Source organism: Heteronotia binoei, chromosome 6 (genome assembly GCF_032191835.1).
Source record: "Heteronotia binoei isolate CCM8104 ecotype False Entrance Well chromosome 6, APGP_CSIRO_Hbin_v1, whole genome shotgun sequence".
Classification (NCBI taxonomy): Eukaryota; Metazoa; Chordata; class Lepidosauria; order Squamata; family Gekkonidae; genus Heteronotia; species Heteronotia binoei.
This window is the reverse complement of record NC_083228.1, coordinates 94,682,239-94,708,878: the sequence shown is the minus strand read 5'-3', so window position 1 is coordinate 94,708,878 and position 26,640 is coordinate 94,682,239. Positions and strand designations below refer to the sequence as shown.

The following is a 26,640-nucleotide window of genomic DNA, read 5'->3' as shown; positions in this document are numbered from 1 at the left end:
GCTTACGGGAGGGGGGAAAGTGGTGGGGGAAAACTCACCAGTCCAGCTATCTACAGAGTGACTCCAGTCTAGGTAAGCTCTTTCTCACTTTGCAAGGCAATCCTAAAGAGTTGCGTCAGTTTCAGTTTCTAAACCTCTTCATCCCAGACACCAACAGAGATTTGTTGCTGTTCTCTGTGTGTAAAGGGCAGCACTGGTTATTTGAAATTCCACAGTTTTGTGGTCCTAAAGGTAAAGGTAGTCCCCTGTGCAAGCACCGGTCGTTTTCGACTATGGGGTGATGTTGCTTTCACAGCGTTTTCACGGCAGACTTTTTACGGGTGGTTTGCCATTGCCTTCCCTAGTCATCTACGCTTTCCCCCCAGCAAGCTAGGTACTCATTTTACCAACCTCAGAAGGATGGAAGGCTGAGTCAACCTGGAGCCGGCTACCTGAACCAGCTTCCGCTGGGATCGAACTCAGGTCGTGAGCTGAGGGCTCTGACAGCAGTACTGCAGCTTTACCACTCTGTGTCACGGGGCTCTTACCCAGGGCTTAATTTAAATTCCAGGAATTATTTTTTGAAGATCATAAGTCTCAGAAATGTGTGAAGCGATGCCTGAAAACCTAGGGAGAACATGTCCTGCCTCATGGTTTCTTTTCTTTTTTACCTTCAAGTCACAGCTGACTCATAGAGACCCCTGTAGAGTTCTCAAGGCAAGAGATGTTCAGAGGTGGTTTGCCACTGCCTGCCTCCTTGTCCAGACCCTGGTATTCCCTGGAGGTTTCCCTTCCAACCCAGGGAGCAGGCCTTTTCGATAATGGCTCCCCAGTAGTGGAACCAGCTGCCAGAGGAGGTGTGGGCCCTGCGGGATCTTAATCAGTTCCGTAGGGCTTGTAAAACCGCCCTCTTCCAACTTGCCTTCTAAGATGGAATCTTGGCAATGATACCTAGTCATCTTTATATATGTACTGAAACTATAGCACCATTAATTTATATCGGTTTTAAATTATTTATTTAACTTAAATTTACAAACCTGTATTTAACTGTATTTTATTGTATTAATTGTATTTGATTGTTATATCATGGTATATCTATCATGTCTTGTAAGCCGCCCTGACCCTGCCTTGGTGGGGAGGGCGGGATATAAATAAAAAATTATTATTATTATTATTATTATAACCCTGTTTAGCTTCCAAGATCTGATGAGATTGGGCTAGCCTAGGCTAAAATGTGTAGAAAATGGATGTTTTAAGGTTTTCATTGACTGAAGATAAATAACATCACCTGGTAATATTATAATTTTAAATTGTTGTTATATTGTTACATTTATGTTGTGAGCTGCCCTGAGCCTGCTTGCATGGGAGGGCAGGATATAAATAAATACACATGCAATAATATTCTGTTAAAGGGTTAGGACATTTTTCTCAAGCCTACTGTAGCCCCTATTCTAGTCCAGGTAATGAGTAGCTTCTATAAATCTCTGCCTGGGGACTAGCTATCCTTGGATACCCAGCAGAAAGCAAGATACCATTCACCTTTCTCCTCCCTGCTCTTTGTATTGCAAATAATTTATCCTGTATTCTGTAGCAAATACCAGGAACTGGTGGCCAGGGTCAGTTTCTACCTGAAACTCTAGATACTTTGAAGCATTAAGAATCTGTTTTGCTGCTTCAGTGTGTTTTCAAAGTCCACTATGTGTGAAATGTCAATGCAGCACCTCCCCTGAATTTACTTCGTTTCCTAGAGAATTCATGTGAGTGGTGATAACTGCAGTGATTATGAATAATGTTGGGCTGCTTAAGCCATCTAAAGTGTTTGGTTTTCTCTTTATATACTGGTCTCTTCCCAGTATTTGTAGATTGGCTTAGGATCTGGCTGCTTAATACTGTTTATACCTTTTTAGTATTAACACAGATTCATCAGTCTGCTTTTGTTCACTGAAGCCAGTGAACAGTGAAGTCTTCCAGGAATCCTGCTATGTTTTAATTCATATTACTAGACCAGAGTAATTAATAGTTATCAGTTAAATATCAGCCATAAAACCAAAGTTTTTGTAGAAAGTTACAAATAAGCTTCTTGGAATGTGTGACAGTATCCTAGTGTTCTTACATATGGTATTAATTAGAACTGTTTGGTTTACTACCCTAATGACCAGAACTTGTCTCTCTTTTCTTCAGAATCAGTTCAATTGATATGCAGCAAATCCAAAGCAGACTTACTTGAAAGCAAGCTTAACTGAATTCATTGGGATTGCTTCCTGGCTAATACATTGCAGCCACAGTGTTTGCCTCAGTGTTCAATAAATACCCCCAGAATTTTTTTTTTTTTGGGGGGGGGATATTCAAAACATAAAAGGATTACAGGGGAAGGCCTGCTTTCCATGGTAAGCTTTCAGGGCTATCCTGGAATGCTCAGTCTCTACTAACGGTTGCTGCTGTGGCTGGCATTTGTTAGAGTAAGGCTTTTGTGCTCCTCCTTTTATGATAAGAAGGAGATAAGATTACCCCTCCTATCTAGTTGTAGGAGATCTAGCTAAGTGTAGAGCTTATGTCCTCATATTAAAGATGTATGATGTGAACTGAGCTTTGTTGTAGTGCTGGAAATTGCTACACTAGGGGCCTGTTCAGACGCACAGTTTAATCGGTTGTTGCTGCTGTTTCCTACCAGATTAAAAGTGGCCTATCAGGCAGCAACATCTGCCTCTTGGCAGTCAATCGTTGCCCACCCCCCCCCCCGGCCCAATCCTTCTCCAAACCGGATTATTTTGTTACCTGCTCCTCTGAGGTATTTTTTGAGTTGTCCAGTTTCACCTCATAGTTTTCTCCATCTGGATAGTTCTGCTGCGATATTAACCAACTTCCTGATATCTGAAGGCTGTTCCAGAGCAAAAGGAGCCTCAGACATCTGGTTTACGGTCATCATTTTAAAAATTTTACTACTAAGCAATATGCGCATAACCACATAATGTTTTCTGACCTATGCACATGCGCTTATGAATATGCACACAATGTGCTTATGTGCATAATGTGCTTATGCACGTAATATTGGGGGAAACAAAAAAAAAAGAACTGCATGGTGCTGTCATGTGGACAGCAGAAGATGGTTTCACTGCGGAGTGATTTGAATTGCAGTATGGCAGTCTGTTCAATAATATCCGGAACAAAGATATTCAGAACAAAACCGGGTCAGTTTAACATGGACTCAACATGCTGTGTGAATAGCCTAGGTTAGTTTATAAGATGATTTTGCCTTCTAAATTGTGGCTGGGTGTGCTATGTGGGCAAGCAACTTAAATGCTATAAATTCTGACCTAACTACATTAAATGTAAAATAAAGTTTGAAGGACTTTAAAAACATCAATTCCGATGCTGTTCATTACTTTGCTTAAGATACAAGAAATTGTTAATAATTTTAATAGCATTTAAGTTTGACAGAGAAGCTTGGTTTGAAGTCTAAGAACCAAACTAGTCAAGTGTTGTAGTTTTTTAAGAGCTGGGCCCAACTCAGGTACCCCCACAGTTGCACAACCCGTTGAAAAGAGTTCATTTGGTCTCAGTTCAGACTCCTGCTCCCCCCCCCCCCCCTCAGCTATTTTCCTGTGCTGAAACAGTGCTGGGACGAAAGTTATTTTCCCATTTATGGTGTTCCACATGAAATATTCTGCGCGTGTAGAACAGTAACAATGGTGAAATGACTCCCCTTCCAGTTCTGTTTTGGCACAGGAGGGGGGTGGGGAGCCATTCTTCTCCCTACATTTGCAATCCTTTATTTTTGAGCAGCTACTCCTTGCTAGTGCTGTTGAGCTGTCTAGACCCAACTCTTTAAAAACTGGCACGTCTGTTTTGACCCTAAGTTGAATTGGATGAAATCTATGTAAGAATGCATAGGATTGTTGCCTTGTACTAGGATTAGTTAGGGTGTTCATATGTTTTATTTGTAAAAAAGTACACCTTTGGCAAAAGTATTATTGTTCTTCAGTCTGCCTTCTCTGGAATGGTTATGCTGGCATGAATGTGACAGGCTTAGGTGATATTAATATGATGCTACTTGCTCTTGGCTTTAAAATTTTGGTAAACATCTCCAGAGCTTTTGGTGAGAACATTCTATTTTTTTTTTAACCGTGCATCTTGTTTCCTGAAACTCCCCCCTTTGAATTTCATTGCTTTTTGTTTTAAACAATTTTATTGATAACATATGGTAACAATATCCATTTATATCGTCTCTCTCTAACCCATATGATATTTTCTAATCCTCCCTCCCTCCATTACTAGACTCCCACCGAAGTTATATACTTAAAGTTAATTTATAAAGGTACCCTTAACTATAAAAATCTAAATTCATATTCTACCTTTTTCTAATACTTAATCATTATTAAAAAATTGTCCAATGTCTTTTTACATTCCATTCTTTCTCTACATAACATCTAAATTTCTTCCACTCCCTTTTAAACACTTCCAAATCATAATCTCTTAGTGAATTTCATCGCTTTTTGGAAACAATTTGAGAGTATGAATCTTCTGAGAAACGTGATACTAAGCTGTAAATCCTCAGCAGCAGCTAATGTGTAGAATCCATTCAGACTCCATTCATGTTCTTATAATTGAAATTCTCCAGTGGCATTGCCACATAGTTTAAAGAGATCTGTACTCCACCCAGCCTCCTTTACTATCAAAGTCTTTCAGTCATTGTGTTGCTGAAGGCTATTGTCACATGATCAGCAGATGATGGTAAAAGTTTGAAAGTGAAGAATGCTTGTTCTTGGTGGGGAGTGTACTTTCCTTTTGTCATTGGCAAACTAATCAACCTCATTTTGAGTGCTTGGTTGAACTATAATACTTCTTCCAAATTCTACCAGCAAGCCCCATCCCCAGGGGATGCTGGGCAATCCCTTAATCTCTCATACAGTTGGTAACTCTCTTCAGTGTTATGGTATCACTCTTTTCAAGAAAGTAGAAGTATTCATTGGTTTCTACACATTTTGTTGGCTAGAGGTATAGTTTTTACTAAAGGCTAATATCTGAGTTTAGTTGCCTGGTTGTAATTTGCATGTGTCTATTTGAGGAAGTTGAGTCTGCAGACTGTAAGCAGGTCAGAGACCTAACAGTATCTTCTGCCAGTGCAAATAGAAGGTATTCGGAGATCGGATGAGTCAGACATTATCTTTGTTTTTCAAGAGTTGAGCGACAATAGCACACTTTTCACAAGTATGTAGGAAATATTATAAAGGAACTAGACATTTTAGATAAGCATCTATGAGCTAATACTAATCTTTTTTCTTTAACTTTCCCTGTGGTGACTCCAGAATTGTACAGAAAAGCATAACTGGATAATTGGATTCTTTGCTTGGTTTGCTGTAGGTCTTTGTCTATGTGTGCCCAACCTATTATTCACTATTTCCAGCTCTTACATACTCTCTCTCATAGTTCCATTCTGATATTCAGATTTATATGCACACAGGAGCATAATCTCATCAATTTAAGAATTCTTTACACTGAACTAAATGTCTCCTCATGCTTTGGAGTTTTTAGATTTATAGTTTTTATATGGCCAACCTCTCATACAGTTTCTGAAAAGTGACAGAATCTCTTCAGTTGCAGGAAGTACTGATAACTTACCCAAGTCTGCATTCAGGTGTCAAAGTAGTGTATAACCCATGATTTGATTAAGCTCTTGTTTAGTGTGATGTGTGAATATACTGTCAAAATTATGGTGAAGGCTTAATGATTTGTGTGGTGGTTGTGGAAAGTGTCATCAAGGCACAGCTGACTTATGGCAACCCCATAGGGTTTTCAAGGCAAGAGATGTTTTGCTGTCTCCTGTTTCCATGTCAAGACCCTGGACTTCCTTGGTGATCCATCCAAATACTAATCAGGGCAAACCCTGCTAAGCATTTAAGATCTGATGAGATCAGGCTAGACTGGGATATTCAGGTCAGGGCTTGATGGTTTGTATCTGGTTTGTTGTGATATCTGAATGCAGAAATACAAGATTGTTTGGCAGCACCAGAGAGAAAGAAGCAGAGGCATGGCTCATCCGAGCTCCCCCTTTCCCAATTTCCTTCCTGTTTATCGCAGCTGACCAATTCAAGTGGACTGTATACACAGTGAAGCTTTGCTAGCAGCTGTGCAAGCCAAAGGAGCTCTGAAAGTGAGCAGCAGACTTAAATAGAATTGAGGATCTATTATGTATGTCTGATAGACTAACCAAGATTTGCACAACGAACCACATTTTACTGTAACGTCTAAATGCTGTCACAGTCACTTACTCACAAGTCATTCACAATTACATACATAAACAAGTCCTGCCAAGTCACAACCAATGTTCCCTCTAAGCTGTGGAGTCTTGTGAGCCAAAAGATCTACTTGGATTAAAGTTGTGAGTGAGACTACTTTTTTTTTTTTTAATTAAGTTTACAAACATACAAACATGAAATATATACTACTGGGAATAAGACCCATTGTGAGAGAAAATACAGCAGGCTGTAGAAAGAGGCTCTGGGCAAGTGCCCCCCATCCTTGCTGTCTTCCCACCCACCCACCCAAGTGATGGCATTCATTCCCCCCCCCCACCTCACGGGGAGCTGATCTCTGCCAGCTGGAGAACAGTTGTAATTCTGATTATCTCCAACCCTTACCTGGAGATTGGTAACAGTGGTTCCCCAGGAGGAAATGGCTGGTTTGGAGGGTGGAGTCTATGGCATTATACCTGTCTGAGGTCCCACCCACCCTCTCCAGGTTCCACTCTTCAAATCTCCAGGAATTTTCCAACCTGGAGTTGACAACTGCTAAGTCACACTGTCTGTCCCAGGGGGGGCTGCTGCTGAACAGGAGTAAACAGCCAGGCCTAGTTAAGTCATGCCGGTCAGGTGGCATCAAGTTACGCAGAGGGTGCTGCCAGGCCTAAGGTAGCCAACCTCCAGGTGGAGTCTGAAGATTTCGTGGAATCACAACTGAACTCCAGACAACAGATCTTGTTCCCCATCCTGGAGGAAAGAACTGCTTTGGAGGGTGGACTTTATGCCATTTTATTCACCTGAGGCTTTTTTCTTTACTGTCAGAAGTAGGTTGTCTACTTCTAGCAACAGCCCCTGGCTAGAGGCAAGACTGAGGGAAGGAGGGAGAGAGGGAGTGACAGGAATGGTGACAGCTATAGCTTCTGAGGAAACGCTCCCAGCAGGTCCAAGTCTTGCCGCCTAGTTGCATTATGGTGGCAGTGGCTCCCTGGCTATTTCTGCAGCCTTCGGAGGCTATGTGTGCTGGGAGGCCATCTGTGTGGGCCACTGATGGAGTGGCAGAGGTCTGTTGCTAGCAATGCTTTTTGTGAGGCTGGTTAACAGAGGACATAGAGAAGTATTGGAGATATCGCTATCTCTTAGACTGTTTTGGTGGTTTGTTCAACAATCCTGGGCCTGCAGTAGGTGGGGACAGGGGAGTCAGCCAATGGGAGGCCAAAGACACTGAGTGAGCCATGATGGGTCAATTATTTGTTGAGTGCATGGAATGCACCCATAAGCCAATGGGAGAGCTCCATTTGGCCACCGTCACTTGGGAAATTATTATTATAGATTATCTTCACCTTCAGTCAAAAGGAAGCAGCAGTAGGTGATGTGAACAACCTCTGCCTTTAACCCTGGAGAGCCACACCCATCAGAGTACACAACACTTTGTATAATGCGGCTTCATTCTCAAGGGGAAGCATTGTGTCTTAGTGGTAGAGCACCTAATTTACATGTAGAAGGTACCAGGCTCAGTTTCTGGCATCTCCAAATGGAAGACTCAAATAGCATGTGATGTGAAGGAAATAATCCTGAGCCCCTGCTGAGATATTGACCTTGATAGGCTAACAGTCTGATTTAGTAAAAGGCAATACAATTAAAATTAAATTCTATACAGTATATATGCTCTGTCAGCCAATAACAGAAGGGTTCCTTGTGTTTCTTTTGTTCCCCAATTTTAAAAAAATCTTTTAAACTAATTATTTGAGAAAGGGTGCGAAGAGTGTGAAGTTATGAACGTTTTCTTGAGTAGTTTACTCTTATTGAAGTCAATGGGATTAGTTTCTGAGTGAATGTTCGGGCTGCATATTTAGATAAACTCACATGTTGCCAAACCCTCAGTATATGTGCTTTTCTGAGATACTGAAGGAAGGGCAGAATAATGGATAAATTAATACAGGGTTTATTAGTATAAGGAAAAGATATATCATTAATATATTTAACACTTTCTTCCAATAGTAACACATCAGAACTCAAACAGCCTCCCAAATCCTCCTCTGTGCTTGGAATTCATGGATTCAGTGCCTCAAAGTTCCTTTTAAAAAATTAGCCCTCATTGATTGACCAACAAAATTTGTAGCTGCTTAAACCAGTGAAAGCTTACAGCTCTGTGATACAGAGTAATTCCCATCTAGTATATATAGAGTGAGAACAATTCCCAGAAACAACCAATTTCTGAAAAACAAATCCACAAGGGAAGAACAATCAGAATATAATGTTGGGTAAATCTACATGAGTGTACGTGTTTGTAACCTTCTAAACTTGTGATTTTTCCTTCTACTTCATGTCAGCCATTTCATGATAGTCATTCCCAAAATGTTCATAGTGTCAATAAGATTAGAGGCCCCTGCTCCATTGCTTAGTTCTAATTAGCCATGAAAAAAGACCAATTTCACACTAGAACTTTAATCCTGGTTTAGCCCTCTTCCTAAGATGATGTTCTACACTAAAATCATAGGATCTGAGGGCCTGTTCAGATGCACAGTTTAATCAGTTGTCGCTGCTGTTTCTTACCGGATTAAAAGTGGTTGATCAGACAGGAACATTTGCCTCCCGGTAGTCGTTGTAGCACCCCACCCCCCCAAAAAAAAATCCTTCTCCGAACCGGATTATTTTGTTACCTGTTCCTTTGTGGTGTTTTTTGAGTTGTCCGGTTTCACCTTGTAGTTTTTTCCATCTGGATAGTTCTGCTGCAATATTAACCAGCTTCCGGATGTCTGAAGGCTGTCCCAGAGCAAAAGAAACCTCAGACATCCGGTTTACAGCCAGCATTTTTTTTACTACTTAGCGATATGAGCATAACTCCATAACCACATGTTTTCTGACCTATGTGCATGTGAACATATGCACAATGTGCTTATGCGCATTATGCACACATGCGCATAATATTGGAGGAAACAAAAAAAGAACTGCATTTTGCCATCGTGTGGCCAGCAGAAGACAGTTTCACTGCAGAGTGATTCGAATTGCAGTATGGCAATCTGATCAATAATATCCGGAACAAAGATATTCGGAACAGAACCGAGTCAGTTTAACACAGACTCAACAAGTTATGTGAACAGGGCCACAGAGTTGGTTTATCGGATTCTAGTGTAGAATGTCAGTTTGAGGAAAGAGCTAAACCAGAATTAAAGGACTAGTGTGAAATTGCCCTTGGTTTTTGCACCTCACCCTCCCTCTTCCACTTCCCTGCTTCCTTCAAAAACCAGAGGGAGGACCTTTGGGGATATGGCATGGGCAGCTGGAAGAATCAGTAGAAATTATCTCCCACCCCTCTTATGGAAACAGAAGTGTCTTTCTTTTAAATGCTGTGGTCCCCAACTTTTTAAAAGCCTCTTTAGCTTTCTGATTAACCTGTTGCTCCAATACAGGATTGCCAGATGATCAGAAAAAACAGAGTCCTGTCTTCTCTTCTGCCTTTAACAGTAGCTTGATCTGAAGAAATCAGCTGGTAACACTTAAGGTGGCATGGGAATAAGCCATATTGCCCATAAGTGCTTAGACAGCAAGTTGCTGTTAAACAGAAGCAGGACAAATATCTATTTGTATGCACCTCTGGGAAAACCCCTGGAGAGGGAACACAGTCCGAGTACAAAAGCACATGAAGCTGACTTATACTGAATTGAACCATCTGTTCATCAAGGTCAGAATTGTTTACTCAGACTGGCAGAGGCTCTCCAGGACCATGGCTGTGATTCTCTTGCCTTGAAAACCCCATGGGGTCACCATAAGTAAGTTGTGATGGCACTTTCCATCATCTTACAACTAGCAAAAAACCCCATTATGCTCAGTAAACAAATCTGTTTGCAAATGTAGCTAATTTTCACAACTTCTGATTTCAGGACTTAAAAATGTGATCCTAAACAGAGTTTACCCCTTCTAAATCCACTGGACTTTGAAGGGTTACCTTTGATTAGGCATTCCTTCAAGGACAAGCCAGACGATAACTGTAAATTAGCTTTATAACTTTGTAAGCTGCCTTGGGTGCAAACTTTGGAAGAAAGATGGAGTACAAATCTCAATAAAATAGTGGTTCAGACTAAACTGGAGTGTGTAACAACAGCGCTCCACAAAGGACAAAATATAATAGAAATTAACAGGAGTTTCATGATACCATAAAGGCTAGCTCAGTTTTATTCCAGCATATTCTTTCCTAGGTAAGAGCCCACACCTTCAGGTACAAGGAATGAACCGGCTTTCATGGTATCTGGAGAAGGGGTCTCTGACCTACAAAACTTTATTCTAGAGAATGAAATTGTTTAAGTTGTCTCAAAGCTTCTCCTTGGCAGCACACTAACATAGCTATTCCTCTAGAATGCAGCACACCTATTATTATTATTATTATTATTATTCCACCCATTCCCCCATGGGGGCTCAGAGCAGAGTACATCAAATATATGATAATAAAACAATTAAAACAGGCAAAATCAGTTACAGCATTAAGCACAGCACTAATCAGCACTTTACATACCATGTATTATGATGTTTCATAACCTACTGGCCCCTGTCAGTAACAACAGTCTGAATAATGATTAAATAGCAATGCTATATTAATAGCATAATTTTTTCGGCATTGATGATGGTACAATGTGATGGTACAGCAGGGGAGGCCAACCGATCTAACAAACGGACGCCTGCTGCCTCATCCAAAAGCCTGGCAGAACAGCTCCATTTTACAGGCCCTACGAAAGGCTAACAAGCCAGGTAGGGCCCAGAGCTCCATAGGGAGCTGATTCCACCAGTTCGGGGCCAGGACCAAAAAAGTTCTAGTCCTAGTAGAGCACCTCTGGGAAAACCTTTCCAGGCACCCCACCCAGCCTCCAAGGAGCTATAGCCCTGAGCCATCAAAGCCAGCTTTCTTGACTGTACTCCCCCCGCCTCACCAGAAAAGAGCAAGAAGGGCTATGGCCATTATCCACCAATTTTTCTTCCTCCTAGAATGAGGCACAGGTGAGGCTACAAGGCTGGAGCTTTCCCCCCACTGCTTGACCCCCAGCAGCAAAGGTGGTCAGGGGCCTGCTAGAGCCTCTATCCTGAGTTGGTCCCCTGTTCCTCCTGCAGATCAGTCCTAGTAGGTGCCTGACACTAAAGATCATTCACACTCCCCAGGGCAGCCTGTCCAAGAGGGACATATACAGTCACCCTCGTATTAGCACAGACATGTGGGAATTGTAGTTTGAGCCCTCGCCACTGTGAAAGCAATCTCAGCACATGTTGAAGGCCTCAGAGGCTACATCACCCAGAATGTGCTGGGAAAAGAAGCACCTCCCCCCCCCCCCCCCCCCGCCGACCACTGGGCCTGCACTGGGGAGAAAATCCTTGCTCGGGGGGCAGGAAATCTGTGGGATAGTGAGCTCTAGCTCAGCTTAGGGGGAACTCTGGTCATAACCAACCTATGCCAGTCCCAGCAAGGGGATTTCAAGGTAAATGAGAAGCATAGGTGTTTTGCCATTGCCTTCATCTGCAGTTTTCCTTGGTAGTCAACCTTCCAAGTACTGAGCCTGCTTAGTTTCCAAGATCTGATGAGATCAGGCTATACCATACTACCTGCTCTACCCACCCACAGTTAAGACACATTGAAATCCAAACAAAAATGATTAATAGTGCTTCAGTACAATTCCTGTTCAGTATCAAGTCTCTTTAGAAGAAAGGAGATCTATATTTATAAGCTAAGCAACATACTTTACATTTTCTTCGTGGAGGTTTGGTAAGGAAAACAGGAAAAAACCTTTGGTGGTCTCAGGAAAAAAAATCAACCTTCATAGTGTGGTTGCTGTTCTGTTTAGCTGGTCACCCTGCAGTGCAGAAAAGTCTCCTGACAAGTTGGCCTCAGAAGTGGTGCTGAGATCCTCTAGCCTCTCTCTTTCTCCACCCGCCCCCCCCCCCCCCCAACATCCACTTGGAAAAGGGCGCTCTGCTGATGGAGAATGTCAAGACATCATTGTAACTTGGCTTTCTTACACTTCCTTCCTGTGAAACAAAACAGAAGTCCACAGCACCTGAAAGGCTCAAAACATTTATTCCATTATGAGGTTTTGTGAGTTAGAGCTCACTTCTTCAGACACTGTATGTAAAGAATAGCTCTGATTCATGAAAGATCATTCTGGAATAAATGTTATTAGTAGGGCTGCCAACCTCCAGGTGGTTAGTAGCAAATTGAGAAACACAGATAGAGTTGAAAATCAGCCGACTTGAACCAGTGGAGCAGTTGCCATTGGAATGGACATTAGGATTGCATTCTCTGTTTTTATATGAATTGTGACTCTGCTCTCTGTTTATGCAAAATAAACAGTGCTGGCCATGGCAAGCCCATAAAGGGAGATGGGGTCCCATGGCCTTCCCTCCACCCCCACCCCATCTCCCCAATCAAACACACACCACTTCCCCCAACAGCAATGGGCCGTGTTGTTGCAAGGAGATGGTGCTTGTGGCTTTCCCTCCACCCCATCCCCCTGGGTCCTCCTCTTCCATAGGCTGCTGGGATGGAATCATCCTTCATCTGCCTTTGAATGAAGAAGCAAGCTGAGGCCTTCTCAGACCAGGAGGGAGGGGCTAGGAAGCTTCATGAGCCACATGGGAGGGCTCCAAGAGCTGCAGTTTGGCTGCCCCTGGGCTAGTGGATCATTCCTGTATAGTACTATTGTACATATATTTATTCAGAATTCTTTTCTTTTGTTCTTGGTGGGGCTTACACCTAGGTAAGTGTGCATGGAACTGCAGTCTTGATTGAGAAAGTGGCTGCAACCTAAAGTGGCAGAAACAAATAGCTGTGCAGAGTGAAAATGGAGAGCTGAAATAGAACAGAGTTAGTTGAAAAGAGTTAGCTTCCATCTCCCTGCACCCTTTATGGGTTTGCTTTGGCCAGCACTGTCGAGGGAAGGTGGGTGTGCGCACACGTGTTAGATGGGGAGTGGAGGGAAGGCCACGAGAGCTCCTCTCTCCATGACAACATGGCCCAGGTGCCCTTTATGGCCTTGTCATGGCCAGTGCTATCAAGGGGAGGCAGGTGTATGTGTGTGCATGTTTGATGGGGGGAGGTGGAGGGAAGGCCATGGGAGCTCATCTTCTCATGATAAGGTGGCCCAGGTGCCCTATATGGGCTTGCCATGGCTAGCACTGTCGAGGAGAGGCAGGGGTGTGTGCATACTTGTGTGTTTGACAGAGGAGTGGAAGGAAGGCCATGGGAGCCTGTCTCCCCACGACAACGCAGCCTGGGCACCCTTTATTTTTGTGTATCTGTTTATATCTAGTTGTGTATTTCTCCACCCTTTCCCATAACTCACTAATGCTAGCATATTGTATGAGCAAGAGTCTCCAGTTCAGAATAAAGTAAGAATCCAGTAGCACCTTTAAGACCAGCAAAGTTTTATTCAAGGTATAAGCTTTCATGTGTCTGTTAACACATGAAAGCTTATACCTTTAATCAGACGCGTCGGGAGGGGGGGGGGCGGGGAGGGCGGCTCGCCCCAGGTCTGGGGTCCCCGCGTTGGCAAGGGGGCCCCCAAAACAATGGCTGTGACGTTGCTGCGCGCCTGCGCTGAAAGGGGGGGGGAGAAAAAGAATGGAGGCGCCCGCGGCGCCCGACAGCGCGAGGGGGAGCGCGCGCGCACAGCGGAAGAAGGGGGTGGGGAGCGGCGCGCGCACGCAGGGCTCCTCCTCGTTCCCTTCCCTTCCCCCCTCCCCCTTTTTTCCCCCTCACACAATTGAAAAGCAAAGCGGGAAAGGCGCGCCGCGTCCGTCGCTTTTCTCCTCTCTCGCTCGGAGTCGTCGCTCGCTCCCTCGCCTCAGAAGGCGCGCATGCGGCAGCATGCGCACCAGCCTCCTCGGGCTTCTTTCGTGGCGGGGGGAGGGTCTTGTCCTTGGGGCTGGGGGCTGCCGCCTGGGCCGGGGGAGGCGCTGCTGGGGCTGGTTCAGGTGGCATCAGCCGGGGGAAAGGGGGAGGCTGGCCTGGCGGGACCCTCCAAGCTGCCGCCGGGGCTCCGGCCGGGAGACCTCCCTCCCGGGAGACTTCCCCCGGTGAGAGATGGGGGTGCGGGGGAAACTCTGCTTACAATTGTGCTGCCGGTCATATAGAAAGGAGGTGAAGAGGTTTCAGGGTTTCTCGGTTCAATGTTAAGGAGCCACTGAAGATTTGAACTGAACGTTTCCTGTTTGAACATATGAACATATGAAGCTGCCTTATACTGAATCAGACCCAGGGTCCATCAAAGTCAGTCTTGCTTCTCAGACTGGCAGCGGCTCTCCAGGATCTCAGGCTGAGGTTTTCCATACCTACTTGCCTGGACCCTTTTTAGTTGGAGATGCCGGGGATTGAACCTGCGACCTTCTGCTTACCAAGCAGATGCTCTACCACTGAGCCACCGTCCCTCCCCTAAGTATTTCATACTTGGACATTCTCTTTTAGCTCCTTGTTTTAGCCATCGGCACAGCCCAGTTGCTGCTGGTTTCCGGCCCTCTTACCCCCAGCTCGTTTCCTGCCTTGCCGCTTACGGCTTTGGTCAAGGCCTCTGAGAAAGTCGCTTCTAGGGGGGGACTCAAGGTGCATCGATATCCCTACTAGCAATGTTCCCTCTAAGCTTCAGAGTCTTGTGAGCAAAAATTCAACTTTGTGAGCCCCTGCATAAGTGATTGTGCTCTGGGGACATTTTTCCTGAGCTAAGACAAAAATGTGTGAGCTGGAGGCGAAAAATCCGTGAGCTCGCTCATGCTAACTCCTTCCTTGGAGGTTTTTCAACAGAGGCTGGATGGCCCTCTGACAGCAATGGAGATCCTGTGAATTTTGGGGGAGGTGTTTGTGAGTTTCCTGCATTGTGCAGGGGGTTGGACTAGATGACCCTGGAGCTCCCTTCCAACTCTAGGATTCCTGACCGTTAGAGCGGCTCCTCAGAGGAACAGGCTTCCTTCTTGGGAGGTGGTGGGCTCTCCTTCCTTGGAGGTTTTTAAACAGGGGCTAGATGGCCATCTGACAGCAATGGAGATCCTGTGAATTTAGGGGGAGGTGTTGTGAGTTTCCTGCATTGTGCAGGGGGTTGGACTAGATGACCCTAGAGGTCCCTTCCAACTCTATGATTCTAGGTTTTTAAACAGAAACTAGATGGCCACCTGACAGCAATGGAGATCCTGTGAATTTAGGGGGAGGTGTTGTGAGTTTCCTGCATTGTGCAGGGGGTTGGACTAGATGACCCTAGAGGTCCTTTTCAACTCTAGGATTCTAGGTTTTTAAGCTGAGGCTAGATGGCCATCTGACAGCAATGAGGATCCTGTGAATTTAGGGGGAGGTGTTTGTGAGTTTCCTGCATTGTGCAGGGGGTTGGACTAGATGACCCTGGAGATCCCTTCCAACTCTAGGATTCTATGACCGCCAGAGGTCCCTTCCAACTCTATGATTCTAACTCAGCTTAGAAGGAACACTGCCTACTAGTGCCGACCCGTTCCCCAAACCCCATCCTTCCCAAAGCTCCACCCCCCAAAGTTTCAGGATTTACCCTAACTGGAGGTGGCAACCCCAGCAGAGAGAGGAGGTCTTCAGAAGGGCCCTGAGAAGACTGGGGGTGAGGTGGGGGGAATAGTTAAGCTTTGACAACTCTGGAAGAAGGTCTGACTTCCAGCATGACTCTTTTCGGTCCACCTTCTGTGTTATTCTTCGATGTCCAGAGAGCCCTCGTGGGAGCATTCCCAGAGAAGGCCTTTCAGAGCTCATCCTGCTGAAATCGACTCCAGTGGCAAATTGGAGGCTGAGGGAATTTTGGTGCATAGATGGGTTGCCCAGTTAGTCTGTCTGTAGCAGGAGAAATAAGAGCCCCGTGGCACAGAGTGGTAAAGCTGCAGTACTGCAGTCAGAGCCCTCTGCTCACGACCTGAGTTCGATCCCAGCGGAAGCTGGTTCAGGTAGCCGGCTCCAGGTTGACTCAGCCTTCCATCCTTCCGAGGTAGGTCAAAGGAGTCCCCAGCTTGCTGGTGGGAAAGCGTAGATGTCTGGGAAAGGCAGTGGCAAACCACCCTGTAAAAAGTCTGCCGTGAAAACCTTGTGAAAGCAACATCACCCCAGAGTCAGAAACGACTGGTGCTTGCACAGGGGACTACCTTTACCATTACTAGCAGGAGAAATGAGTCAGAGTCCAGCAGCAGCAGCTTAAAGACTAACTTGGTGCTTGGTGGGGGGGCGCAGTGGGAGTGCTTCTAGCCCCATTGATGGACCTCCTGATGGCACCTGGTTTTATGGCCACTGGGTGACATAGTGTTGGACTGGATGGGCCACTGGCCTGATCCAACAGGGCTTCTCTTATGTTCTTAAGTGACACAGAGTGTTGGACTGGATGGGCCATTGGCCTGATCCAACATGGCTTCTCTTATGTGACACAGAGTGTTGGACTGGATGGGCCATTGGCCTGATCCAACAAGGCTTCTCTTATGTGACTCAGAGTGTTGGACTGGAGGGCCCAATGGCCTGATCCAACATGGCTTCTCTTATGTTCTTATATGTGACACAGAGTTTTGGACTAGATGGCCCATTGGCCTGATCCAACATGGCTTCTGTTATGTTCTTATGTGACACAGAGTGTTGGACTGGAGGGGTCACCAGCCTGATCCAACATGGCTTCTGTTATGTTCTTATGTGACACAGAGTGTTGGACTGGAGGGGTCACCAGCCTGATCCAACATGGCTTCTCTTATGTTCTTATGTGACGCAGAGTGTTGGACTGGATGGGCCATTGGCCTGATCCAACAGGGCTTCTCTTATGTTCTTATGCCCCACCTGCCTCCCTTGGGCCCTCTGGGACACTCCAGTAAGGGAACAACAACTGTGGGGGTTCAGCGTTCAAGGAACAATGCAAGAAATTACACTGACCAATAGGCCATCAACCAAGTACTCATTACAGACATCTCTGAGCTACCCAATAAACTGCAAACATATACTGTATTATTATAGTATATAATATCATAAACGGCCTGTTGTCAAAGACCGAGTATGGAACAGTACAGACTGTAAGCGTACATAAACAATGCTCCAGACTATGGGTGTTTCTTCCCTTAAAAAGTTCAATAGCAGTATACAAATGGGCAATCTCAGTTAAAGACCCTAACTCATGGGAGTCAGCGCCCATACAGAATTCAACAATGATTCTCTATAACCTTCACATTTCTCATCTCAGAGGTTCCTGACCCATCTTCCATCAGTATGCCTGTTTTTGTTTTCCTTGTTTTTCTTGTAAGCTTGCTTAATATAGAAGTCCCACAAGTTCAGGGCACAAGGGGAACAGCTGGGCCAGCAGGCTGCTTGTAGCATTTCTCCCTGTCACATGGTGTGGTGGGGTAATCAGGTTATCAATCACATGACCTAGATCGCACCAGCAGTGCCATCTTGGGGGGGGGGTGCCGCCCCCAAAGTGACACCACTTCCTGTTCCCCCCCACAAGTGGTGGCCATTTTGGGGAAGTTACATCACTTCCTGTTTCCAGCAGGGCTCCCTCGCAAGTGGTGGCCATCTTGCGGAAGTGACATCACCGGAAGTGACATCATATCCTGTTTCTGGAGGCGTGCACACACATGGGGGGCCCACATAAATCTTGGGCTCCGGGCCCCCAAAGCCCTAGCTACGCCACTGCCTTTAATAAAACCTTGTTGATCTTAAAAGTGCTACTGGATTCTTACTTTATTCTGTTGCTTCAGACCAACATGGCTACCCACCTGGATGAGTCTCCAGTTCAGCAACTTTTGACAATGTTAGAATTAAATAAAACCAAAATCAATAGGCATCTTTTTTTTTTTTTTTTTACTATTAAGTAACTGTGTGAGCACTTGGTGCCTGCTGGAGAGGGGTTTCTGATTGCTTTTGTATGTCTTTTGTGTAGCTGTTGCTGAATGAGAAGAGCTTGCTTGCCTGGGGGTAATTGCTGGCTCCATTCTCTGCTCTTGCTCCGGCTGTTGAGTCAGAGGTGGGAGGGGGCTTGAGCCTTTAATTTGCAAGGCTCATCCTTGCCAGAGGCGCATGCCGAAGGGCTCTTGGCCTGTGCTCTTAGCCTGGGGATCCTGCCTAGGGGTTCTGTAGAAAGGTGGGTAGTTACTCACAAGTAGTTTCAACTGGCAGTTGGTAGTGAGATTTAAAGAGAAGTGAAGATAAAGAAAATTTTGAAATGGATTGCAGCAGTATGGCTGGTGAGGGAGCAGAGGCAGTGACGTGTAAAGACTGTGGGATGTTTGTATTTCTACCTGAGAGTAGCAAGAATTACACTTGCAACAAGTGTAAGTTAGTGGTCTTGCTGTAGGAGAAGATACAGGGACTGGAGGCACAATTGTCCACACTGCAGTGTGTAAAGGAAGGTGGGAATTTTCTTGACAAAAGGCATGAGGCACTCTTGAAATGACAAGAGGAGGGAGAGGAAATGGTATCTCAGCAATTAGAAGAGAACCAAACATGGGAAGAGGGTTCCTGGAAAAATATAACCCGAAGGAGAAAGAAAATCAGGAGATGTTCTGAGCCCTTGCTGCTCAGCAATAGGTTCCAGGATCTCCCCACAGTAACTGATTTTGAACCATTGGAACAAGGGCTACTTCCCCAGCCTCCACGAAGCTTGAAGAAAGTTTCTCAGGATCCTGTGGATAAGAAGCCTGGCGCTTCTGCTCCCCAATATAGGAAGAGGAAGGTGGTGGTGATTGGAGTCTCCTTGCTCAGAGGGGTGCAGCCAAAGTGTGCCGACCGGACTTGTCATCCTAAAAGGTCTGCTGTCTGCCGGGTGCATGCATCCAGCACATGACAGAAAGGATTGGAAGACTTATCAAGCCAACGGATTACTATCCTTTCATGCTGATCCACGTGGGAATGAATGATACTGCCCATCATAGCCCTGAACATATTAGAAAAGACTATGTGGCTCTGGGTCAGAAGGTGAGGGAGTTGGGCGCACAGGTTGTGTTCTCGTCAGTGCTTCCTGTTGAAGGCCATGGCTTAGGACAAGAAACAAGAATACTTCAAATAAACGATTGGTTACGTTGATGGTGTCATCAGGAAAGATTCGGATTTCTGGACCATGGCTTACGCTTTCGAGATGGTAGTCTTCTATCAGGAGATGGTTTGCACCTTACAGAGGTAGGAAAAAGGGTGTTTGGTAACAGCCTTGCCAACCTAATAAGGAGGGCTTTGAATTAAATTGTATGGGGGAACGAGACAATAATTCAAAGCCTTGTATGATGCCAGAAACTGGGGATAAGAACATTAAAGATTTGCAAAGAGTGGTGCATACGCTAGGTAATGTTAACTTGCAGGCTTGTATGGAAACTAAACCCTCGGGATGCATAAAACGTGGATTCTGATGTCTCTACACTAATGCACAGAGTATGGGAAACAAACAGGAGGAACTGGAAATCCTAATAAAGGAAGAAGACTATGACATAATAGGCCTTACTGAAACTTGGTGGGATGACACTCAAAATGGGAATATTAGGATTCAGGGGTACAATTTAAAAGGGACAGGCAAATGAGAAAGGGCAGAGGCGTAGCAGTATATGTGAAGGAGGTATATACTTGTGAGGAAATATGTGAATCTGAGCATGGCAGCTCAGTTGAAAGTCTCTGGGTAAAAAAAAAAGGAGTAAGAAATAACAGTGATATTATTGTGGGGGTCTGCTATAGACCACCAAGTCAGGCAGAGGACTTGGATGAGATACTTCTACAGCAGATTGAAAAGTTCTCCAAGAGAAAGGATACAGTGATCATGGGAGATTTCAATTACCCGGACATCTGTTGGAAGTCCAACTCTGCTAAAAATGAAAAGTCAAATAGATTCCTGACTTGTCTTGCTGACAACTTCCTTTTTCCAGAAAGTGAAGAAGGAAACAAGGGGATCTGCTATTTTGGATTTGATTCTCACCAACAAGGAAGAATTGATTGAAGAAGTGGAAATAGAGGGCACCCTGGGCAGTAGTGACCATGTGATTTTGGAATTTACAGTCTTAGGGAAGGGAAAAGCTATACATAGTCAGACTTACAGGTTGGACTTCAGAAAGGCAAATTTTGATAAACTTAGAACTATGCTGGGTAAAATTCCATGGTCAGAAATACTTAAGAGGAAGGGGGTTCAGGAGCGGTGGAAGTTTCTTAAAAGCGAAATACTGAAAGCGCAATCACAGACGATTCCTTTGAGAATAAATAAATAAATAAAATAAAAACTTGAGAAATAAAAAAGACTCCTTTAGGAATTGGAAGGAGGGTCTTATAACCAAGGATGAATATAAACAAATCACCAGTGCTTGTAGAGAAAAAGTTAGAAAAGCTAAAGCTCAGTATGAGCTTAGGCTGGCCAAAGATGCTAAAAAACAACAAAAAAGGGTTCTTTTCTTATGTTCTGGAACTTTTTACAGCTTAATGGAATAAATTTAAAAGGTGGGAAAGGAAAATCTAGAAAGTCTGGAAGAAGAGGGGAAGAAGAGATGAAATTTGGATTTTATAAATATAAAGGACAGTGTTAAAAAGAGCTAAAAAGTGGAAAGGAATTTATTGTTTAGTCTATTTGCGGTTTTGAAAAAAGAGCACCATTGTCACATCGTCACAGTCCTGCAGCACATTCAAGCAAGACGGGAAGTACGTCAAGTATCGTGAGATCTCCTTACCAGTGTGAATGAGACTTTGTGGCAACAAAAGCAGGAAGTAGCGGAAGGAAAACCTACTCTAGGAATTTACTACCATTGAGAAACATCGGCAGCCATTGCTGGGAGGTCAAAATAAAAACAATGTTTTTAAAGAATTTGGGACATTAAAAATTGTTGGAGTTAAATGAGAAGAGGGTAAGAAGATAAATACTATTGGTCATATTGTTTGTGTGGACCTTGGATGTTTTTAAAAGGTGAAAAAATTGTAGGGATCAGAGGAGGGCAACAAAGGTGGTGAGGGGTCTGGAGACCAGGTCCTATGAGGAAAGGTTGAAGGAGCTGGAGATGTTTAGCCTGGAGAGGAGGCGGCTGAGAGGTGATATGATCACCATCTTCAAGTACTTGAAGGGCTGTCATCTAGAGGACGGTGTGGAATTGTTTTCTGTAGCCCCAGAAGGTAGGACCAGAACCAGTTGGTTGAAATTAAATCAAAAGAGTGTCCGGTTCAACATTAGGAAGAACTTCCTGACCGTTAGAGCGATTCTTCAGTGGAACAGGCTTCCTCGGGAGGTGGTGGGCTCTCCTTCCTTGGTGGTTTTTAAACAGAGGTTTGATGGCCATCAACTAGCAATGACGATCCTGTGAATTTAGGGGGAGGTGTTTGTGAGTTTCCTGCATTGAGCAGGGGGTTGGATGAGATGACCCTGGAGGTCCCTTCCAACTCTATGATTATAAGTCACAGCTGTTTTATGGCAACCCTATGGATTTTTCAAAGGCAAGAGGCATTCAGAGGGTGGTTTGCTAATTGTCTGCATCCACATCATGACCCTGATATTCCTTGGAGTTATCCCATCCAAATACTAGCCAGGGTTGACTCTTCTTAGCTTCCGAGATTTAATGAGATTGGGCTAGCCTGGGCTATCCAGGTCAAGGCTACCTTAAAGTCTTTACAACCTTTATTTCACAATTAGCTTTACCTATCCAGAGCTCACTTTTTGAGATGCAAATTGCAAGGAAAATTTCCTTGCTGCCTTTAAGGTGCTGCTGGATTTCTGTTTTACTTGGTTACAGCAGGCTGACATGCCTATTCCTCTGGAACTATAATGGTGGAAATAGCCTAGCAGGAGACCTACAAGCCTGTCCATACTATCAAGCATAATTCTTATGACCTGTTGCCACATGGAACTCTAAATGAATGTATGTAGCATTATGGCATGCCTTTTATCAAGAAACATTTGGTGTATTGAGATCTCATGTGATTGAGGTGAATGAATCTTTAATCATATGCAAAATATTGTAATCGCTGTGGAATGATTGCAGTTTTTTCCTCTTTTCCCTTCAGGCCATATTGATCCAAAGTAGGATATGAAAGCTGTAGCACTGGCTTTCTAATGAAATCTTGTTTGTTTTTACAAGGCAAGGTTGTGACCTTCTGGACAGATTCTCAGTAAATTACTCACAACTGAGTTGGAATAGAATTCCAGATGTCTTCATTCCTTCTAATGTGAGTTCCTGGAAAACATTTTGTGGTAGTTTATTTTACTGCTGTATCTTGAATTGTACCAGAGATGGCTCTTATTGAAAATACCAGAGAGACTTTTGTGAAGCAACGATGAGAGAAATCATGGGCATTTATAAATACGGATATTTTGCTATTTCAGGATTATATTATGCATTTATAGCACCATTAATGCGCCGACGCTTTGGAGAATATGAAAAGGCAGATCCTAGTTTCAAGCGCTTTACTATATGAAACTTGGTGTAAGGTATGTGGCAGGGATAAATAGGGTAATGTTCCATGCCACCACCACAGGCTTATTTTCATGTAGCATAGTTGCCTGTTTTATCATTGAACAATAGATATGCTGGGAGATAAATTTGATAAAACAGATTTGATTGCAAACATCTTCCAAGTTTATTTGTTTACTGTAACCTGGTTGCCTAAGGCATGTAAACATCTTGTGAGTTTCTGTGTCCACTAACCTGGTTGCTTAAGGAAAATAAAAAATGCTTCTATTTACCAGACAGGGAAGGCTTGGTAAGTCAGAAGACTTGTCTCTTCTTTCCTTTTACACTGTAACTTTCCTTTTACACATGGTTCTGTATGGAGTTTTGCAGATTGTAAACAATATGTAGTTTTCCTGCTTCAAATGGTTTAATTAAAAAAAAAAAAACCACCCCTAGAGCATAGTATACAAAATATATTAAATAAACATGTGACTGTTTAAGCAGCCTTGTGGTAGTCAAGATATTGAGAACAAAGTGAATGCAGCATTTTTGAGGATGCTTTAAATATTGCAAGATTATTTTCAGAATATAAGCTTTTTAACAGGGCTAAGGTAGAAATAATGTTTGTATTAGGTGTATCACAGTGCTAATATTTCTGATGCTTTTGATGCTGTGTTGTTGTTTTTAGAGTTTTTTAAACCAGCATATCAATCAGCATTCAATGTCTTGTTCAGTTTTGTACGAAACAAGATATATCCATTATAGTTTGGGAAAGAGAAATAATTCCATTTTTTCACTGCTGAGAGGTTATACAAACTGAAATAATGAAGACCCTCTCCTTAGCTAAGTTGACTAATGAAGTGACTTGATCACAGTCTTAGTTCTTCACAGGACTCTCTTGATTCCAAACCCCATTACTTGAGGGAGATTTATGTAAGTAAGTGCCATCAAGTCACAGCTGACTTATGGCAACCTTAACAAAGGGCTTTGATGGCAAGTGCAAATTAGAAGTGGCTTGCCAGTGTCTTCCTTTGTAGATTCTTTCTTGGCCATATCCCAAGTATTGACCCTAGTTAGTTTCAAAAATTTGACAAGATCAGGCTACACCATGCTGCCTTCCCTGTCATGAGAGAGAAAAGGAGTCTGAGGAGGACAGCATACACCACCCAAGAGATTCCTGTGTTGCTGTTTGGATTTTCCAGTGCTGTAAATGAATTAAGAGAACCATATTGACTTGAATTTATACTTGAGTCCAAAAGTAACTTTTGTAAGTGGTTTACCACTCTATCTAATTCTGAAGAACTGGCCCCTAAGCAGCTGGGCCCAGCCACACATTTGTGATGTTCAAATTAGGTGATCAACTCCCAGAACTGTCTTCAGACAGTTTACAGTGATTTAATAGTAAACTAAAACAGGAGACCAGTGGCGCCTTAAAGGCTTAATAAAATTTATTGTGTATTATATTTTCATGAGTCATTTTCATATTACATTTTCATGAGTTAGTGCTCACTTCCTCAGATGCACTGAATTACACATAATAACATAAGAGAAGCCATGTTGGATCAGACCGGTGGCCCATCCAACACTCTGTGTCACACAGTGGTCAAAACTGAGATGCCATCAGGAGGTCCACTGGCAGAGCCAGAACTCCAGAAGCTCTCTCACTGTTGCACCCTCAAGCACCAAGGTTATAGAGCATCACTGTCTCAGACATAGTGTTCCATCTATACTTTGTGGCTAATAGTCACTGATGGGCCTCTGCTCTATGTTTATCTAATACCCTTTTGAAGTTGTCTATGCATGTAGCTGATACCACTCCATCAAGTTGATAGTTACCTTCTCCACTGTGATACTTGGTTTTCTCTAACCCAGCTGTGTACTCTATACATGTGCCAGCTCTATTAGACCCCAGAGATACAAACTCGGTAGCTTGCTTGCTACCACCTGGAAAAAGTACTTTATGGGCCAGGTTACCCTACATATCAGGAATTTCCAGCCTTCAAAAGTTTGTGGGCGCCTTTGGAATTCTGACACAGGATGGAGGGTCCAGCCACAAAATGGCAGCTGCTGGGGGCAGAGCCAACCACAAATAGTCAGGGAGTGAGCTTATGCATAATTCTAATAGTAACTTCAACATTTCAGGCAGAATCTCTGTTTAACAGGATACATTTTTATATGAACATGGTGTTTTAAAATATTTTCCTGCATAAACACAGCATTCATTAAGTCACTCAGTGAAGATCCTTTTGCTATAGTGGCGAATGCTGTCAAAGCAACATTTTTAATAATCTGCACAGCCAATTAGAAGCCTTGCTCACTTTCTAAAAGCACTTGGTGGGTATCAGGAAAGGTGTAAGCGGGTGCCACAGAGCCCACAGGTGCTGTTAGACCCATATTATATAGATGAACTCTTGAGCATATGTCTGTGTGTATGTTAGAAAAAGGCGAGGTTGCCTATCTTCCTTTGTTGTGTCTGTATGACAGTAAGATTTTACAGAGTGGCTGGTTTGTGAAGAAGATCATTCAGAATGCTCCTCCCAGTCAAAATATCAAATGTTGTATTCTGTATGCGCACTCACCCACCTACACTCGCCCACACAGTCTAAACAGATATTAAGACAAATCTACAAAAGTGAAAACTACAGAATACAGGAAATGCTTAAATGCATGTTCTTGCTAAACTAAACACTGGGATTGCATATTTCTCTCCATCCAAGAGGCAAATCAGCCTTCTCCACCCTTTGGTTAGCAAATAGACTTGGCAAAAGCAGATATACTCTCTAGCTGAAATTAATTAAGAGATGAAATTATTTTTCTTGATCAACAAAGTTGTTTGCAAGTATTAACAATAAAAAAGTAATGCTTCTAGCCCTGATATTCTGATGGGTAATTGTGAGGGCCATTTGCTGTGCATCTTGTATTTTTAAATTAACAACAGGATACCTTAAATCCGTGATTACTAGTAATCAGTAGTTGTATAAATATCTGTCCACATTATGTTGTTCACTAACACTGGTGTGCTTATTTTGTCACACATCGAGTTGCATTTTGATAGTGAAATAACATCCCTTTGGCTTGGTTTTTGAAAGTCTCCAATTTCACTGTTAGTGCTGAGAATAACATTCCTTAATATCTTGGCAGTTCCATTGAAAGCACTGAAAAGTGAAACTGACACTCTTTTTCCGGCTTCGATTTGGCTTACTCTCTGCTGTGTGCATGTAGAGCTCTTAATCTGATCATTTCCCAACTACATGGGCAGTCTTGCTTGTGAAACCATAAAACAGCAGAAATACTTCTGCATGCAGTTAGTGAGGTTTTTCTCAAAAGAACAAAGTCCTCAACAATTGCAAAAAGAGCTAGCTGGAATATTAAGGTATCTTCATCACCATCTCCCTCCCTTCCCCAACTTTCTGGTATGTGTATGAAAATGTCACATTATTGCATTCTGGAAATACTAATTATCCTTTGCTCAAAAATGTTTTAGCAAAGAAATAAGGTATTTAGACATGACACAAATGAATTGCCACAGTATTTGGTTTTAGTATGGGCACAGGTATTATGTGCACAGGCTTGTGTGCATAGACATTATGGTACATAGTGTCATCAAGATTTTGAAAGCTTACTTAATCCTAGGTGCAGTAAAATCAGGAAGGACGCATTGTTAATTAAACAGTGCTTGTGATACCTGTGCATTGGCAAATTCTTGACTTCTGCACTGAAAGGTAGAGAAAGTCCTGATTGCTGGACGGGCTTGTACTTCATCCTAGGTAAGTTAACGCAGATAGCAGTCCAAGACAGAGAGCACCTGTGCATGTGTATGTTGGCACACTCCTTCATAAGAGAAGCCATGTTGGATCAGGCCAGTGGCCAGTCCAACACTCTGTGTCACACAGTGGCCAAAAAAACCAGGCATCATCAGGAGGTCCATCAGTGAGGCCAGGACACTAGAAGCCCTCTCACTGTGCCCCTCCCAAGCACCAACCACTTTCCTGTTCCTTTCAGTGAAGGGGGGGGGGGAAGGGTGGAAGAAACCACTTGTCTTATATTCTGGAATAGCTGTGCAAATTCT

General features: G+C 43.6%; 1 protein-coding gene across 1 annotated transcript in view; it reads left to right on the top strand.

Moving 5' to 3' along the window:
- Positions 1 to 26,640, top strand: part of SPSB4 (splA/ryanodine receptor domain and SOCS box containing 4) — a 145,692-nt gene that overhangs the window by 10,564 nt on the left and 108,488 nt on the right. The window lies entirely within an intron of this gene.